Source organism: Quercus lobata, chromosome 4 (genome assembly GCF_001633185.2).
Source record: "Quercus lobata isolate SW786 chromosome 4, ValleyOak3.0 Primary Assembly, whole genome shotgun sequence".
NCBI lineage: Eukaryota > Viridiplantae > Streptophyta > Magnoliopsida > Fagales > Fagaceae > Quercus > Quercus lobata.
The window spans coordinates 19,799,996-19,819,823 of record NC_044907.1 but is presented as its reverse complement, the minus strand read 5'-3'; the positions used below and the strand labels follow the sequence as shown (position 1 = coordinate 19,819,823).

Here is a 19,828-nt window from a genome sequence, read left to right as displayed (position 1 = left end):
GATGTGATAGTGAGTAACCGTAAGGGAAAAGGCAGAGGACTTATGGGCATGACCAAGAAGACCTGTCCTTGTAAGTTGTAACCCTAAAAGTCTTTGTTTCACACTGATTTTACGACCTGTTTACATGACACACTCTTTAAGCTTTAAAAGAGATATAAATCGTGCGGACAATAAAACAATTACAGTATTAAATATGTTAAACATAAAGGAAAAACTCAGAAGTATTGATTCTCCCTCTGGAGACTGAGTTTTACCAATCATCTTTAAAAAATAATAATAATAATAATAATAATAAATAAATAAATAAATAAAAAAACAAAATACATTGTTTTTTCCTGTATAAGCATTTTCCATCCCTAAAATTTAATACAATCATTTTTAGCTAGGAAGTACGGACACTTCATTTAAAGTGTTATACCCGTATCGTATCTATGTTGTACTCGAGTTATACTTGTGTCATATCACCAATTTCACGTCATAATTTTTCAGAAATTGCTCATGTCTCCATGTCATATCTGTGTCCATACTTGTACCTATGTTCGTGTCCGTGCTTCCTAGATTTTTTAGTTCCTAACAAGTTTAAAATAATCATTTTTAGTCCCTAATAAATTATAGTAATCACTTTTAGTTCCTATAAAGTGATGACATGTTAAAGATTTGCAAGGGACTAAAAACGACCGCTTTAAATTTCAACATCTAAAATTGTTCATGGAGTAGAGTTTAGGAACCATTGATCGATGCATATAATGGTTTCTTCTTTTTCTTTTTTTTTAGGTAACAGTTCAAATCAATAAAAGTACCACTTACGATCGGAGTCAATACTCGGGATTCAGTCATACATATACATGGGGCCATTAAGGGTCTTCGTTCACATTATGAATCATATATAATATAATGGGAAAACGTTTAAAGGTAATGACTAAACAGGGAAAAAAGAGAGGACAACCAAAAGACCTAGACCATGTCAATATCACTGAAATTGTTCTATCCTATCTATCCAAAAAATAAAACAATTACAGTAATAAATATGTTAAACATAAAGGAAAATCTCAAAAGTAATGATTTTCTCTCTGGAGACTGAGTTTTACCAATCATCTAAAAAATAATAATAAAAAATAAAAACAAAAGACATTGTTTATCCCTGTATAAGCATTTTCAGTCCCTAAAATTTAATACAATCATTTTTAGTTAGGAAGTATGGATACTTCATTTAAAATGTCAAACACCTGTCATAGCTGTGTTGTACCCATGTCATACCGGTGTTGTATTAGCCGTTTCATGTCATAAGTTTTCAAAAATTGCTCGTGTTTTTGTATTGCACCCGTGTCCATGCTCGTACCTATGTTCGTGTCTGTGCTTCCTAGATTTTTAGTCCCTAACAGGTTTAAAATCATTGTTTTTAGTCCTTAATAAATTAAAGTAATCACTTTTAATTCTTATAAAGTGATGACATGTTAAAGATTTGGCCATCCTATCAAGGGACTAAAAGCAGTCACTTTAAATTTCAATGTCTAAAATCGTTCATGGACTAGACTTTAGGATGCCTAAAAAGTTTTCTTCTTTTCCTGTTTTTTAAGGTAACAGTTCAAATCAATACATGTACCACTTATGATTGGAGTCAATACTAGGGATTCAGTCATACATACATGTTGCCATTACGGATCTTCGTTCACATTATGAATCATATATAATATAATGGGAAAACGTTTAAAGGTAATGACTAAACAGGGAAAAAAGAGAGGACCACCAAGACCTGGACCATGTCAATGTTTCACCCAAGTCTTTAAACATTTAACACTTCAACCATTTCTGATCCAATTAGACTGGACTTCAAGAATAATTAGTTGTGTTGAAAATAAACACAGATAAAGAAAAAGACTTGTGATAACTGTATATACAATTTATAACGTGTGTGTGTGTTCTTTTTTTTTTTTTTTAATTTTTTTTTTCTTGATTTGAATATAATCTGGGCAGACTGGGCTTGAGAAATTGGTTGTCCATTAGCTCATGCTGTCCCTTTTGGGCTTGAAACCTCAAGCCCATTAGCAGTTGGACTGAATTAGACCAAATTAGACCAAAGTTGACTAAATGGACCGAATTGAACCAAAATAAATCGATATGGACCATATAAACCCAATGGATTGAAGAAGACTAAAATGGACTAGGAAACAATAAATTCTAGGCTTCAACTTCTATATTTTATATAGATATAGATGTATAATACAGTAAGAAATCTTTGCCCAAAGCGTATAAGACTCATTATAGATTCATTAACTAAGTTCAACTAAGAGGCTTGTGATTTAGTGACAACTTAGGTTTTCTCCATTTTATTATATTTAAAAAAAAAAAAAAAAAAAAAAAAAAAAAAAAACCCTCTTTAAGCTCTCGGCTTGGCTCAAAGAAGTGCCCAGCAGTATTGAGCCTTTTAGTGCTCCAAAGGTCGAATATAATTTTTCTCTGAGGTTTCAATAAAAATGCTTTGTCTTTAGATGCCTAAGAAATTAGAGCCTCTATTTTTGAATTTACTGAAATTAATTGGATTCATTGAAAATATGAAAACACAAAACCCTTTTATTATGTCAACTTTGATCGATTTCTAACGTCTAAAAGTCTTTATCTATTTGATTAATAAAACAACCTCAAAGCATTATATCACTGTTATTCTGTCAAATATTATGAAAAAAAAAATATCAGTTAAAAGATCTTTGTTGCAAAAACTCTACAAACTTTTTTTTTCTTGATAGAGAAAGATACTCTACAAACTCTTTTTTTATTTTTTTTTAATAAAATTTCAATATATAACGTCTACTTTTAATAATTGTGCTCTTTATCATCAAATCAAGACACCAATTAATTTTTGATGTAGGCGATAATTGAGCTCAAAATCTCTTATTCAACAATAAAAAACTTTACCTTTCAGCTACAAACATGTGCATGTTCTTTTTTCTTTTTCTTTTTTTAATATAATCCAGGCTAGAGAAATTGGTTTTCCATTAGTTCATGTTGTCCATCTAGCAAGGCCCTTTTTTTAACTTGTGAAGCATTGTGGGCTAGTGTGAAACCATGTCGTCCTAATCAATAGCATGCCAACAAGGCCGTTGCATGCCCGTCCATTTCTCAGCCCAAATGGACTTCGTCTCCTCTGTTTAGGGCTTGAGGTTTTATGCCCATTTTTAGTTGGCCCCCAAAAAAAGATTCTTTTAACAATAATTAATACTAGTAAAATTCTGTAAGGCATTCATAGATTTTGAAAATAATTTGGACTTTTTATTCACCAAGAGAATTGTTATAATAAATATTTGAACATTATTATGATTATTATCATTTTGGTGTATTATGTCATTATCTTTTAACTATTCTTTATTAATTTCTTGTTCAACTGTGAGATTTTCATCTAAATATTTTATTATAATTTGATCAGAATGATGGGAAAGGATAAGTGCTAATTAAGAGATTCAAGGAATAAGCTCAGAGAGAAGTGCATTATGCTAGTTAGGTTCTTGTTTTTGAGGGGTTGAATGGAACCAACCGCAAATTACAAGTTTTGCAAGTATAATTTTTTTTTTTCTTTTTTGCAAGTTAAAGTGTTCATATGAATATCTTGACTTACACGTAAAGCTACCATTGTCCAAAAGAGCAAAGTGTATATAATCCCAAATTAACTCCAAATGTTCTTGAAGATGCTCAAACATGATACATATTGATCAAATCCAAGCAATATCAAAACTCAATTCCAATAACTATCTTTGTAAGTATATTGACAATCACAATTTTCTGAAGAAGAAGATTTCTCTCAGTCAACAGAGTATTTCTAAACTTTGGCCAAAAAGTGGAAAAAATATTAATGAGTGGACGACTAATGTTAGGAGAATTTTTTTCACAACTCCACGCCTACCCAAAGTTGAAGCTCCCATGCAAGAACTGTATGCTTACTATCCTTAAAGATTGCAATGTTAGGTTCTAAAGTTTTGGGATTAAATGTTTAGAGTCCTAATTTGTATATGTTGGCAAACCGAGAATAAAAACACGTCTAGAATAAGTGTTAGACATTGCTCATCATGTTTCGAGTCAAGTCTCAAAAATATTCAAGCTACAAGAAAAAAAAAAATTAAATTTTAGTGAAGCTCGATTGATTGAAAACCAGGCTTGACCGATCGAAAATTACAAAAATTGATTTCTGCAGAATTAAATCAGGCCCAAGCCTGTAAAAACGTTTAGGACTTCAATCCAACATTCCCAAGTATAAAAGGAAAACCCTAACTACGTTTTAAAGACTCTTGGAAGACTTGTGAGTTACTCCCGTGAGATCTAAGAGGGTCTATACCTTCTAACTCTACAAGTGTCTACTGGAACAAGATCTACAATCAAGTATTGGTGGAATCTAGTTGCTGCAAGATTAACAAGTGATGATCTGAAACCTTTGAATGGGATCTCAAAGTCATAAACGTGGAGCTTGTGTGCTGCAAATCCAAGAGAGAAAGAGTCTGTGGATTCAGAGCTTGCACGTGGCCTATCAACAAGTTACTACTGGAGGTAGCAATAGATTTAGGATTAAATCTTATTGTAAAAACTTCAATTCACTATTAGTAGATTTATTCACCTTGAGGATAGTTAAGTCAAATCCTCCCTAAGTTTTTACCTTGAAACGGTTTATTTCATTGGTTTTTCTGGGTGATCATATCTATGTGTTATTTACTTTTCCATTGTTTGCATGATATGATCTTTCACTATTTAACTTGGATCTCATAATTAACCTAAATAATAACTTGGCTAATATATTAAAGGGTCTAAACCATGGTTTTGAAATCCAGATCGAACCGTACAGTCGAATCGAAATAACTGGAAACCGATCATCATTCCAGTTTTTTAAACTTATAAAACTGAAATTGTATTTTTGTTACAAACCTCTCAACCTATGGTCAAACCGTGCGGTTTTCTAAACCGGAAGCAGATTTTCCTGTTTCTTCTTTCCAAAAAATTTCGCAATGAAAAAAAAAAAAAAAAGTAGATTGGGTCTTCATGAAAAGCAACTACCTGTTTGCTGGATCTATTCTTCAGGGAAGAAAAAGTGAGAAAGGGCGAGAAAGAGGTAGAGTAAGTGAAGGCTGAAGCTGTGAGAGAGAAATAATTTGTTGCTTTACTCTATGTTTGAAAAATTGGGGAAGACAAAGTGCAGTAGAGACTGAAAAGTGAGAAGAAGGAGATGGAGACTGAGAAGCATACATTGAGATTGAAAAGTGAGAAGAATGAGTTGAAGACTGAGAAGCATATGTTGGGAAGAAGAAAAGCTAATTAAAGACTCGAAGAAATTATCACTTATTAGATTCAGATTGCTTGGAAAAGGTGACAGTGAGAATGAGTTACCTTTCTCTTTATTTTTTTTTTTAAATTATTTTCAAATTTAAAAGGCAAGTCTTTTCTCATCATTTAATTATTATCACTAAGATCTTATATCTCATGAGTTGTGAACTTTAGATATTTTTTATATATTGTCTTGAAGGACTTATTTACATGAAAGTACTATATAAAAATTAAGAATAAAATATGTCAATATAATTTGCACATTATTATTTAATTTCTCTATGTTTTTAAATCAAGATTACTTATTATTATAGTTTTTTTTTTCCTAATATTTTTTTATTTTATTATTAAATTATTTATGACGTTATCACGGTTCAACTTCGGTTGAACCTTAGTCCGACCTCAAAAACTTTGAACCCTTTCATTTTCCAGTTCAATAAACCGTCCGGGTTTCAAAACCATGGTCTAAACAAACAAACATGCAAGATTCTGGCATTGTTGTGCAGAGTGGAAGGAGAGAGCAAAATTAGAACTCAAGAAGGTTTGTATTTTTGAACACCCAAGACAAGGGAAATGAAGAGAGGAAGCGGTACTTCTCATAAATTATAAATTTCCTCTCGTCCCGTACGTCAATAAAATTAGATCTGGCGTCAAAACGAATCAAAGGCATGGGAGAGACAGAACCAAGGAGAATGAAGGCATCGATATCAAGCAATTGGGTAAACAAGCAGCATGTAAAACTTATTTTGAAAAGATTAAACACGTGGAAGCTTACATAAAAAACTAAGATTCATAACACAGAAGCCAAATTTTTTGCATGCGCACCTCAGTATTAATAATATGCATGCTGTGCTTTATTTATTTTCCTTTGCCTTCTGTTAGTTTTAACTCTTAATACATTTCTCATGTTTAATGTTGGATATATCTGGGTTTCGGCCAATAGTTTTTGGTGTTGTACGTGACATTGTTTTGGTAAAAGGCTTCCAAATTGCACATGAGTCCATGATCATCAATAAATGAATAAATAAATAAAATTGTTAATAAAATTTACACAAAAATGGTGTCATATATGTACTTAGTGGTGGCAGTAGTTAACAGAAGGAATGTACGGATCACATTTGTAAACATGGAGAACAAATTGATAATATTAAAATTTTAAGTACCAAAGTAAATTAACCACTCAGGAAAATTTTGAAGGACTAAATTGTATTTTAACAAAAAAATGTGGGACATTAATTACTTCAGCTGAATTAGAGATAGAGACCTGTGGAATTTTCATTCACAACCAAAAGCATATGTGGTGTCCTGATGTTAGCGTATTGTCAGAGTTGGAATCAAGGAATGGTTAAGATTCTCCATGGAAATTGTAAAGGCAGCAGATGCAGAGCAGGGTGCAGTGCAGAAGACAAAGGTTCATGAGCTACTGAAACGACATGTAGTTCAGTAGCATGGTTGTAAAACTACCTGTAGCTTAGTGTCAGTTATTAAGAGCTGAGTTAGTTATGGTTAATGGACACGTGTACAGTCAAGATTAGATCATCTATTAGTTTGTTAATCCTGCTGAAATTATGCAGGTTAGTTAGGATAGATTAGCTATAACAGAGTATATATGTATTGGGATATTGTAATGTATTGATTAGTGTGATAATACAAATCTCAATTCTTTTGGTTTCTCTCAATTCTCTCTAAGAATGAAGGTTTTTCTTTCATGGGATCAGAGCCGTCAATGGCATCCTCTGCAAGTTCAACTTCCTCTGCTTCGAGTTCAAGCACAAGTATACACTCTTCAATTTCTACTCATGGAGTTAATACTTCGTTGCTGCTTCAGTCTAACATGGCGAGTATAATGACAGTTAATCAGTTCAATAATCAATCTTTCAATAGAGGAAGGGCAAAGAATTCCAACAATTATGGTCGTGGCAATGGAAGAGGTAATAGCAATGGTCAATTCTCTGGTGGTCAATCTAATTAGTTTACTACTGGTCAGTCTCAATTCTTTGGCCAATCCTACAATGATCAAGGTCAGTTCTCCCCTTCCAGCCACAATCCAAGTCTAATTTTCCACAAGGTTAGAGGCTAGTGTGTCAGATCTGTGGTAAGAATGGCCATACTGCTCTGGATTGCTATCATAGAATGAACTTTGCCTATCAAGGGAGACATCCCCCAGCTAAGCTTGCTTCAATGGATGCACATTTAGGTCCTCCTTCAAACCAGAATTGGCTTACTGACATAGGTGCTTCTAATCATATTACACCAGACTTGGCTCAACTCTCTTTACATCAACAACCTACAACTTGTGAGACTGTTGCAGTAGGCAAGAATTACCTGTTACTCATATTGGGAATGGTAAGCTTCTTACTCCTTTACATAATTTCAACCTTAATAACATCCTTAGAGCAACCACATCAGTCCGTGCAAATTTCCTTCTATTTTGCAAAAAAAAAAAAAAAAAACCCTACTTTTTCTATTGTACACACCCATTTTTATAAAACACCCACATCAGTTTGTCTATTCTATCATCTATTTTATTTAAACAATCATTTTCCTCACTTTTTATTATTATTTTATCTCAAACTCTCTCTCTCCACTCACGAGACTCTCTTCATTCCCACTGAACTCTTCTCTCTAAAACTCCTCTCCATCACGGTCACTCGCCGATCCAAGCACTGAGACTCACCAATCCAAGCGCCAATACTTACCAATCCACAAGCGCTGATCCAAGCACCGATACTTGCTAATACACAAGCACCGATCCACTCTCTCTGTGTCTGTTGGTGTGTCCGTGTGTGGGTGTGTTTGATTTTGTGGTGTCTGTGGTTGATTTTGTTGTTGATTTTTAATTTTTGTGGTTGAATTTTTATTTTGTGTCTGTGGGAGTGTGTGTATCAGAGGAAGAAGAAGATGATGAGGGAGAGAAGATGCGTTAGTTTTGTAGATGGAAAAGATAAAGAAAAAAAGGAGTGAAATTGGAAATTATTAAAATATTAGTATGCAAATGTTACAGTAACCGTGAATATATGCACAGTTACTGTAGCACTTTTGCATTTATGCACAATTTTACACCCACTGATATGTGTGTTTTTTTGGTTGATATGTGTAAAATGAACTACTTTTTTGTATTTTGCAAGATTTTGCAACCACTAATGTGGTTGCTCTTAGGGTACCATAGGTTGCTTCAAATGTACTTTCAGTGTATAAGCTTTGTTTGCAAAATAATGCCTTTTGTTATTTTGATGCTTATCAATTCTCAATTCAGGATTTACCTACGGGGAAAGTCCTATATAAGAGGCTCAGTAAATATGGTGTCTATCCTATACCACCCTTTGCTTCTGATTGATCTTCATCTACATCCTCTTTCAATTCCAAGTGTTTTGCTACTGTTATAGGCTTTGCTTTGGCACCAAAGACTTAGGCATCCTCGTTCCAAGATTTTACATTCTACCTTAAATGATGTACCTTCTGTTACCATTTCTTCTTCTAGTGACAATTGCTCACAATGTGTTTCTTGTATAAGTGCTAAGATGCACAGATCTTCTTTTCCAAAACATGTATCTAGTACTACTTTTCCTTTGGAATTAATTCACTTTGATGTTTGGGGTCCTACTCCTTCTGTTTCTGTGCTTGATCACAGGTTTTATGTGATATTTGTTGATGATTTTACTCATTTTACATGGTTGTTTTTGCTTAAACAGAAATCTAATGCCTTTAGTGTGTTTGTTCATTTTAAGTCTTTTATTGAGAATCAGTTTAATACCAAAATCAAAACTTTAAGGACTAATGGTGGTGGTGAATTTGTTAAATGAGCAATTTAACAAATGAGTAATTTTGATCTGTTTTACAGAATTAAGCCAAGCATGATAGCAAAGATGGAAAAGTTTTATGAACGATTAGTAGCTCCTAGAATGCTGGAGCTGATGAAAGTCACTGGTGTGCTGTGTCATGTAATCAAGACATTTCTTGTAAATATGTACCGAACAAGGACTTGGTGTAACAAGCAGGAAAGGTCTTCTTGGTCATGCTCATGAGTCATGCCTATTAGTTCTGTGGCTTCAGCCTCTTGGTTCGATCACTATCACAGGCTTAGGATTTGAGATGTTTCCACGGAGAATCTTAACCATTACAAACATCAAGACACACCACTTTTTCTTTTTTTGGTTGTGAATGAAGATTCCACAAGTGTCTATTTCTCATTCAGCTAACGTATTCCCACACGCTTAGGATTTGAGATGTTTATTTTTATTGATGGTCATGTGCAACTATGCAAGTTTTTTTTTTTTGGGGATAGTTTCAATCAAGGATGGAGTCAGGACTAAAGTTTCAACCGAGGACGGAGTTAGGACTTGGAGTTAGGGGGGCGGCTTTGTTGCTCACTGTGTGCAGCAGCTCTGGCCTCTAACTCTTCTGCTTAATCATTGAGAATTTTTTTTGGTGTCTTTGTTGTGTGCATGCTGGATAAGGAAAAAATTATTCTGTTTAAAACTTTTTAGAGGGTCAGGTTGTTTGTTTTGTGCAAAATTAGTTGATGGGGCTTAATTTTTTTTTTTTTTAATTTTACTATTGGTAATTTTTGTTGTTGAGCTAATTTTTTTGGACTTATATATTTTATTTTAAATTTAAACTATTAATTTTTTATGGCCTTTAAAAGGTGGAAAATGCTAAAGGTACAAAATTTTTACAAATTAAAAGATCTTTAATTGATTTTTTTTGCCACAAAGATCTTTAATTGATTTTTTTAATTAATTTTTTTATAATATTTGACAAATAACAGTGATTTTTTTTTTTTGGAAGGGGAAAACATAGACCAATAGATTAAGAAAAACTGGCTAAATCAGCCTAAAATATAGAAACAAATTGTGGTGGAACATTTTTTCGATGAATCAAATTAATTCATATAATGAAAATCTTTAAATAGAGGCAGATCTAAATTTCCTAGGCATCTAAAGACTAAGCCTTTTTTTTATTGAAACCACAGAGAGAAAATACATCAGATCTTTATGCCAAGCTAGAAATATGATTGCTGAATTAACGAAAATAGTACATTAAAGACATGATTGCTGAATTACACGAATTATTTGCTCCAATTTAATATATCATAAACTTGACAAACTATGCTGGCTACCTTCATAATAAGTTATCAACCTTGTGCACCTGTGGTAAAGGAAGATAAATTTCAATGAATTAGAATAATAAGCTTTGAATTTCTAAAAATGATGTAGTAGTGACTTGTGACTGAGCTGTTCCCCTACAATTTAAAAGATATTCATTAAGCCATTACCTACAAGGCTACAATTTAATTGGTAAATTAAGTATCAAATTTTTTTTTACACCTTTAAGAAAATTTAAAATGCAAGAAAGTTAATTTGTAGAATTATGAAATCCAAACTCATTTAATATTTACTAAATTACACCAACCTTAAAGTTTTATGAAATGACACTCCCCTTCTTATGTTTTATGAAATGACATATGACACTCATTCCTTAAGGTTTATATAAATGTAATAGTTAATACATATCTCAAGGGAGGGTAGTGTCATTTTTTCCAAGTTTGAATAAGAATATTTTTTTTAAATGAAATATTCTATTAGTGAAATCATAGTTTGAGAGGCTTGGACTTAGTTGTTGCATTTATATAAATCTCAAGTGAGGAGTGTCATTACGATAAACGTCAATGGAGGGTGGTGTACTTTACCCTTTAATATTTATGGAATTAGCAATCCATTTAGTTAGAAGATATCATACATATCTATCATAAAAATACCTAATACTTAAATATATAGTTCTATATACAAACATAATCTAGAATTTCTGACAAAAACTTAATATTAGTTCAAATATAAATTTCAATGAATTTTTTTTTTTACCATGCTCTTAAAAATTGTTTGTTAATATCTTTAGTTGAAAATTTTAAATTTGAAATAAATTTATTCCATCACAATAACAAAAATTAATTTAATGAATCAGTTAAGAATGAACTTTTTTTTTTTTTTTGAGAAAGAAGAATGAACTATTTGCATACTCTTACCAAGTAACATGCTTGCAAGACATTTTGGAAAAATTACACTTTACTCCCTAAATTATATCTCCTTTTACACTTACACCTCTAAACTATGAGAATAAACATTTACCTCCTTAAACTATGTGAATGCACACTTTACCCCTTAAACTATATGTTTATTTGAGAAAGTTTTTTAGCCTTAGTTAAGAATGTTATATGCATCTAATTATGTTTATTATATATATATATATATATATATATATATGAGAGATTACATAATAATTTGGAATTTTAAACAAGCAAGATTTCTCCAATAAATTAATTAGTTAAAATTTGTAACATTTACATGTCTATCACAGCAATTTAGTACATGTGCCGATAATTTAAGCTTATGTCTTTTATAGGAATCTCTGTCTAGATTAATAGGGGGCGTAAGCCAATTTCTCGTGATGTCTCTTTAATTAATAATGGAAATCACCCAAATCTCTCTCTCACACACACAAAAGAGAAGAAGAGGAAGAGTAATTGGACTCATTCCCAATCCTATGTATAGTAGAATGAACTAATAAAATTTGAAGTGGCTCCAATCTTTTTAGTTTTGCAAGATGGACAGTGGCTTTCTAATTGCTATATGATTCCCTTAAACATTTGGAATGGCTTTATTAAGTTAATGAGATCATGTGGTGTGGGTGGATACATTACCAAATTCTATATATATATATATATATATATATATCAATGAAAAAACAAATTTACCTGTCGTGCAGACTCGTTGTCTTTGTATACTAGTTTTAAGAATGCTTTCTCGAATTTTATGAAGATTAACTACAACAGTACCGATGTTCATCCTTTCGCTTGGAAATTCTATGGAACAAGCAACTCCAATTCCAAGTATCAAAATCAAGCATTCTTGAATTTTGGAACTTCCATTTTGATCCTCATTTCGAGTGTTGTTTATCCTACTCATCTCTTCCTCTTGCCTTTCCCAAAGAAGATTAGGATCTATAATGTCAATTTTTCGTTCTGACAAAGTTGCTTTGACAAAGTCAGGAAGGTTTAAATTATCTTGAAAAATGCTATCAGTAGGTCTCTTTCCTGTGAACATCTCTAACAATAGTATGCCGTAAATATAGATGTCACCATATAGTGACACTTCATTTCCCATACCATACTCTGCAATTGCATGTAACATATGTTGTAAGATAGGCAAATATTTGTACTAGAAAAAGAAGGGAAAGAAAAAAAATCTCACAAGTAATAAAGGTTTATTTTCAATGGCATGTAATAAGAAATAAAAATAAAAATAAAGAGAAGTGAAAATTTGTTATGACACATTTTATCTAGGGTCAGCTTTAAGCCTAGGCCTAAGGTTCTGTATGCATAAAATTTCATAAAAGAGTCACAAGGACCACATCAAAAAAAATCCAAAATATTATTTTTAAAAAGAGAAAAAAATGGGTTTGGTATTTTTTGTTTTCTCACACCTCCAAGAAGGCTGCTAAAATGTAGGTAATAGAAATCCAATTCAATTGAAACCCTAAACTGTTTCGTAAAAATAAAATTTATATCAGAGTGTTGATTAAGTTAATTAATTATTATTAGTTGTACAAGAGACGTCACTAAAACCTAAATACAATAGCTGAATTAGTAATTTGCATCTCAAAAAAGCAAAAAAATTGATTTAAAAAAAGTTAAATAGATATTATTTGATTTGTATTTAACTATTTTAAAAATCTCACTTAAAATTATTGCCTTGGGCATCAAATTGTATTTCGTCAGCCCTAATTTTATCTTCTAGATACAATACATCCATATTGAATCTATCATTTCATGCTTGAATTAATAGAAGGAAACTATGGGAAAAAGAAAGAAAATTAAATTTAAGAAATGTAAAATATATTTACTTGGAGGAGTATAACCAACTGTTCCTTTAATCCCAATGGAGCTTGATTGATTAGCAGAACAATCTTGGGAAACATCATGAAGGAATCTTGCTAAGCCAAAGTCGCCTACATGTCCAATTAGGTCATCATCGAGAAGAACATTACTGGGCTTGAGGTCACAATGAACAATTGGTGTTTCACAACGATGATCAAGATAATCCAATGCACTAGCAACATCAATGGCAATATTCAATCTTTGAAGAAGACTTAATTTCCTTGGTTCCTCAATAGCCTCATTTGTTCTTGGAGTTGGATGCAATTACTCATCTAGATTACCGTTTCCCAAGAACTCATATACCAAAGCTTTAAAATCATGACCTTGATAGTCAATACCTGAACATGTTGTGAGCACCTTTTCAAGATTTCGATGTCTGATGTTTATTAGAGCCTCACACTCAACCATGAAACTTTTGGAAGCTCCGTGATGTGAGAGGTTAAGCACCTTGACAACAACCATATTTCTACCTTGATCAAGAATTCCTTTATACACGAACCCAAAGCTACCCTTACCAATTAAATTAGCAGAAGAGAATCCATTGGTAGCATTTAGGAGACTTTGGTAAGATACATTCAAAAGGAAATCTATTGAATCAATTGAGGTATTTTTCTTCCTTTTTTTTTCTTAAAGAGCAAAGAAGTAGAAACGATAGAATCAAAGATACTCCAAAAAGCCCAAAAAGTATAGAGATTATTAATTTCACAGTAAGAGTCAACTTCTTTTTGATTTGTTGTATTTGCACTTAGGAAGCTGAAACTTAGGTATGCCGCCACAGAGCTCACCATTTCCTTGAATTAAAGTTGCATTTGCGTTCTTGAATACCCCAGTTGTTGGTACCTCCCCCTCGAAATGGTTGTATGATAGATTCAATAATTGTAAGAAATCAAAGCTCTCCAAAATTTTTGGAATCTTGCCAAAAAAATTATTGTTAGAAAGGTCAAAATGTTCAAGACCTCTTAATGATTCCAAAGATGAAGGAACATCCCCTTGGAAGAAGTTTCTTCTCATGGCTAGAAACTCTAGCTTTACACAACTTGCAAGACTAGCAGGAATTTTGCCAAATAACATGTTTTCATAAATATCCAAATGTTCTATATTTTTTAAATTTCCTATTTCCATAGGAAGGACACCAGTGAATTGGTTGCCAGACAAGTCAACACTGTTTGGTGAGAATGATAGACCCAAAACTTGCAAGGATATGATACCGCTAAGATTGTTATTTGGAAGATGAAAAGTTATCAAATTTCGACATTGACTTAGACTAGAAGGGATGCTTCCCTGAAGATTATTGTCTTCTAAATACAACTCCAACAAATTTTTTAAGTTTCCAAGAGAGGATGGAATATTCCCAAAGAAATTATTTTGAGATGAATCCAAATATTGTAATTTTTGAAGGTTTCCAATTATAGAGGGAATGTTGCCTGAAAATTTATTGTTCCACTTTTCTATGTCCTCAAGGTTTATCAGATTTCCTATCACATTAGGAATCTTTCCTAATATTTTGTTATTATTAAAATAGAAAAAAGTCAAAGTAGTTGAGAAGTGGCCAATGCATTCAGGCAACTTTCCCCCAAAGTTGTTGGTATTAATCTCCAAATCTCTTAGATTGATGGAATTTGTCAAAGAACAAAGAAAACTCAAATTATCTGCTCCTCCATTTCCAAGATGGTTTTGGGTTATGGAAAACAACCTCATTTTATTTAGCTTCTCTAATGAAGGAACCTTTCCAGTGAGTTTATTACCACCCAAATTCAATGTAAATAGATTCGAGGCATTAGATATTGAAACAGGGATAGATCCAATAAATTGGTTGTTGCTAAGGGTAAATGTTTCTAAATTTGGTAAGGTGATACCTATATCCAACGGAAGATGCCCTTTGATTTGGTTATTTCCTACATCAATAATTCTTACGAATAAGGGAAGAATTGTGCTAGACAACTCATCTTACCAAGTTGTTAATTAGATTTATTATGAATAAAACTTGTGAAAACAAACAAACATCCATATCATGTCAAAATCATGCAGCAGAAAAATAAATAAGACAAGATATGATAACCCGGGAAAACCAATGAAACAAACTAGTTTCACAATAAAAAAACATGGGGGGAAACCTTCCCGAAAAGCAATTCACTATACTAAAGAGAAGTTTCAGATCTAGTACAAAACATTTGTCCTTAGACTTTATAATCCCTGTAGATGAACTCACAGCAGAAACCTTCTAACGTTTCATAACCTCTGAACTCTTCAATATATGAACGTCACCCTATTTGATGCCCGGATCCCAGTACGTGACTAACTCCTTTACACGAATCCTAGTATGTGACTCACTCACCAACTTGAAGAAGATGTTGGCTGCAAAGTTCTTCAATTCATCAATAATAAAGATCAAGAAGCACTTGGTTACAAAACCCTAAGGCGCAAAGACGCAATAGCTTATTTTAGAGAGAATAAGGCATCGTCACCTTTTGCATATGTTCTCCTTGTATTCTCTCATGTGACGGCCTCTAAAATAAGCCTTATATAGGTCTAGGGTTGTGAGAAAAGAAACCCTACACATACATGTCATCATGGGCTGAAAATCATATCTGAAAATCTGAATTCCCGTAACCTCGATCGATTGGGAGGTGTCGAGGAGGTGTCGAGCTTTAAACTTCGACAGATACAGCTATCGAGGAGCTGTCGATGAGACAGGAGCTTTCTCGATCGATCCACCAGCTATCGAGAGGTATTGAAATTCTGATAACAATCAACTGAAGAGCTCGATAGATAGCCTAGCTATTGAGCTATCTGTTCGTAGGTGTTGAGCTATCTGTCCAGCTTTAATGAACAACTTTTCTTCACTTATTTCTTGGTCCAATCTTCATGGCTTTAGTACTAGACTTGAACAAAATGTTTCTTGAAGTATTGAACACATCCTAGATCTAACCCAAATACAAGTAAAATGCGTTTTGTCAAATGATTAGCCAATTACATAAAAGAATGACATATGTTCTTAACAAGTGAAACACATATGTCTTAACACAACCAAACAGACCTTAAAACGAAGCAAGTTTAAATTTTACTGCATTTTACCATAACATGGTTCCAAAAAAAATGCCACAACCTAGTTCCATTAAACCAAAAAAGTGTCAATATTATTCCCAAAACAAAAACAAATAGAACTATATTCATTATTCAATCCAAATTTCTTCAATACAAGATAACTTGTTATATTTTGGAAAGTTTGTAATGGGCGACATTTAGTGGCGACTCCAGATTTGTTTTCTAGGGGATTCAACAATGATAAAGCAAGAAATTTGTCATGGGAGTAAATAAAAAATAAAATGATTTTTTTTCTTGTACATACAACTTCTATACAATAATCTAAAATAGTATTTTAAATACAATTCAGTATATAATACAACTATATTGTACAATAATATAAAAAAATTATTAATAGTTTAAAGATCAGTAATACAACAAATATAATTAAATAATAAATCATACATTTTTGTCAAATTAATAATAACTTATTATATTTATATGTATTATCAATTAAATAAAAATATATGATAAAGAAGAATACTAACACACCTAAGAGTAGAACTAGGAGTAATGCGAAACAAAGAAAAAAAATAGTAACAAATATAAGTTTTTACTTTTGAAATTGTAAGGACTCAGTTTGTAACGATCCCCAATTCATATTGGGTTCATACGTTAAAGGCCCAAACAATAAATTTGTAGAGGGTGGGCTGAAAGGCTAGGCCTTGACGAACGGACGTTCGTTGGTCATGGTGTTCGAAATGCTTGCATAGAAGCGAGCTAAATTTATCAAAGAAGACTTTCCCTTTCACACGGCCTGCATGGCTCCAGTTCTTTTCTCCATCCCCCCTTTCAAGGAGGGATTCTTATGTTATATAGCCCCTTTCATTTGATCCTGACCTTCCATCTGTTGGTTAAGCAGGTAACTACTTGAGTGCGCGTCCCATCAGCCGCCTTTCCCCACCTTCTGTTAGTTGCAGTAACTGAAACCATACTATTCAGGGGTCATTTCCCCACTAATGCAGCCAGGACGTTTGTTGGCGCATTCAATGTGGAAGTGACAGTTTTTCCTTGAACCGACCCTACACTGCTCCCGTGCACGCTCTACTGTACTCGCCTTTTCTTCTGGGAGCACTTTGGGGGATATTTTTGATGACATGCCATTTTTCCCTTCTAGGTTTAGGGATGCTAAGGACAGGATTGTTGCAGTCACATTTCTAGGATGTTTGGACTCTCGTTACATGGCCTCGGCAACATCTCTCCTTGGCGCGGGCCTTGAGCCCTAATGTAAGTGGGTCGGGGTCACAAATTCCCTGGCCCTACAATAGCCCCTCAAAACCCTGCTGTCCGGCTCCTCGGATGGAGAGGAGGGTTTTGATGACATCGGGCCTCTGTCACAGCTTGTCAATCCTTGTCATCTATCAATACCAGAGCCTCTTCGTCTGCCAGAGACACATTCTTGGTGCCTTGGTATGTGAAGCGCGTCTTCATTAAATGCGGGCGATTTTGCGTTCCCCACATTCAACAGTGCGACGATAATCTAACGGTGGAAATTTCCTTACCTTAAAATGGGCGGGAAAATCTGCACAGTTACTTTTGATGGGAAGTATAAATGATTCTTTAGAACTGATTTGTCTCTTCACTTTCACACTTAAGAGTTCTGGCGCACATACCCTGGGTTAAGTCAAACTTCCATCCAAACTCAAGTCCCTCTCCAGCATAAAAAGCCCATCCGAGGAAATTTTTCTCCTTTCTGTAAGTTTTCTGCTCTCAGTAACTCGTGTTTTCTTTTTTCTAGGTTTATTTTTCTCTCATTCCCCTCCTTCTCCTGTCATTCCTTGAGTCTGTTTAGTAGCTCCTAGAAATGGGTAAATTAAAAAAGTTGGTTGAGACCAAAGAGGCGATGGAAAAGTTCATCGCCGATTATAAAATACCTCCCAATGTGAGTTTGAGGTACTGCAAGGAGGGGGAGTGGCATCTTAAGAGAAGAACTGGTGAGGTGGTGATTCCTCTTCTCACCTTTATAGAAGAGGGTGTGAGAATCCCCATGGGGCCAATAATAAGGGATTACCTTAGGCATTTCCGATTAACTCCCACCCAATGCGCCGCTAATGTGTTTAGGATCCTGGGTTGCGTGGACGCCTTAAACGAAAAAATGGGGCTAAGACTAATCCATCATGATGTAAACTGGTGCTACAACCTCCAACATTTGAGGGGCAAATCCTATTACATGAAGACGAGAGACAATAGGGTTCGGCTAATCCAGTGCCTCCCCGAGTCCAGCAAAGAATTGAACAAGGACTTCCTTATTGTATCTGGGGAGTGGCACAATGGCCTTCCTTGCCTAACTGTGGAGGGAGAACCAGGTGGGGTATAGGGAGTAGGAGGGGGTCTAATCTTTGGTGCCGTCTTAATTTGTATGGATCGATTACTAATTATGAACATGCCTTCTTTTTGCAGATCCACATGCCTTTCAATGCCACTTTCATCTGACCAACCGAGCAGATTTGGAAACCGTCCTAAAAGCGGCGGTTTTTGTAAACGAAGAGGACAACCAAGTTAGAGCCGCTCACAAAATCTTAGGGTACGACCCTATCCAAAAGTCATTTGCCGCCCCAAAGCATGTGATCAGAGCCAACGATCCTCAACTTCAGAGAATCATTGTAGTCGAGCACGGGTTTTTGATCTCTGAAGGATCTCCTGTTCCAGAGGGTATCCCGTTGGCAGATTCTTCTCCGTCCCATCAAGTAGAGGAGGACGAGGGTGACTTGGGTTTATCCGATGAAGAGTTCGGCGCATTTGACCAAGCTGATCCATCCGAGGATCCTTTCGGTGACCTAGGTGACCCTAACTTGTCCGAGGCGGAACAGTTGTCAGTGGGTACATCTTCTCGGGCGGAGATGGGTCTTAAGAGAAAACCCCCAACTAGCTTGCTTGACCTCATTGAAGGCCAATCGGGGAAGAGTGCACAGGGGAAGTCGCAGTCCGGGGTTCCAACTCCTGTATCACAGCCTCAGCCTATTCAAACTAGGTCTTCTCCTTCCTGGTCGCAGTCACAATCTCCCCGACCCAAACTTCCTACTCCTCCCCAATCGACTCTGCCACCTTGGCCAGAGCCCACCGACTCGAAGAGAAAGAGGAGTTCAAAGGGTAAAGAGCCAATGGACGGGGGGAAATCCCAATCCTCTCGAGAGGAGGACGAAGCCCCATGAGCTCAAAAACAGTTAAAGATCGAGCATCAAGGACAAAGGAAAGAGATTGATACCCATTCTGCATCGAATGCTTGGCTTTCTGCCCCAATACTCCACGGGAAGCCATTGATGGAAAACGCATCCATGAGAAACCTTAGAGACGATGAAGGCGCTTACGTGGCCAACGCATTAGAGAGGACCCTGTTGCTTCCTACTAATATGAATTAGTTAAAGAGTATGAGGATGCAGGAGGTTGTCCTCAGCATGAAGAGGTACTTGGGTATGGTAAGGCACCTAAAACCTATGACTCCTTTGACTCTTGCTCCTAGATTCTCATTCATAATGTGTTTGTTTCAATTAGCACACCATCCAGGCCACC

At 34.6% G+C, this 19,828-nt stretch overlaps 1 pseudogene; it reads right to left on the bottom strand.

The window, feature by feature from the left end:
* Positions 1 to 10,435: 10,435 nt before the first annotated feature.
* On the bottom strand, positions 10,436 to 14,305 carry LOC115984771 (annotated as a pseudogene).
* Between the last annotated feature and the right edge of the window lie 5,523 nt (positions 14,306 to 19,828).